Source organism: Primulina huaijiensis, chromosome 6 (genome assembly GCF_012295235.1).
Source record: "Primulina huaijiensis isolate GDHJ02 chromosome 6, ASM1229523v2, whole genome shotgun sequence".
Taxonomy (NCBI): domain Eukaryota; kingdom Viridiplantae; phylum Streptophyta; class Magnoliopsida; order Lamiales; family Gesneriaceae; genus Primulina; species Primulina huaijiensis.
In genome coordinates this window covers 9,376,807-9,377,470 of record NC_133311.1, presented here as the reverse complement: position 1 = coordinate 9,377,470, position 664 = coordinate 9,376,807, and the positions used below count along the sequence as shown (strand labels likewise).

Here is a 664-nt window from a genome sequence, read left to right as displayed (position 1 = left end):
ACTTTTTAATTGACCACTCTTTTTCATTTCTAATGACTCAATTTTTCTTGCTAAAGATGCAAGTTTAGCTTGAATATCCATATCATCTTTAAGATTATAAATACCACCCCATTTGTTGAATTATTGATTTTAGTTGTTGGTGGTTCTATTGTACCTATATTATCTTAATTTTGAGCATTTTCTGCTATTGAATCCAAATACTCTATAACTTCATTTGGGTTTTTTATCTTCAAAAGTTCCATTACACATGAATTCTATCATTTGCCTATCTTTAGGTATTAGACCTCCATAAAAGTGAGAAACTATTATCCATGTTTCTAAACCATGATGTGGGCATGTATTAAGTAATTCTTTATATCTATCCCAACATTGATAAAATGTTTCTCCTTGTTTATTAGAAAAAATAGTAATTTGTCTTTTAAAAGAGTTTGTTCTATGGGAATGGAAAAACTTTTTAAGAAATTGTTGTTGCATTTCTTCCCATGATCTTATTGAACTTGATCTCAATTTGTAGCCATGTTTTAGATTTATCTTTTAAAGAAAAAGGGAAAAGCTTTAATCGAACTATATCCATAGTATAATTTTGATCATTTTAAGTGTTACAAACTTCCTCAAATTCTCGTAGATGTAAATATGGATTTTCAGAATCTAAACCATGAAAATT

General features: G+C 27.7%; 1 non-coding gene across 1 annotated transcript; it reads left to right on the top strand.

Moving 5' to 3' along the window:
* Positions 1–319: 319 nt before the first annotated feature.
* LOC140980039 (small nucleolar RNA R71) lies at positions 320–430 on the top strand. The gene has a single exon (XR_012175869.1). It is a non-coding gene; the product is annotated as a small nucleolar RNA R71 (small nucleolar RNA).
* Positions 431–664: the final 234 nt, after the last annotated feature.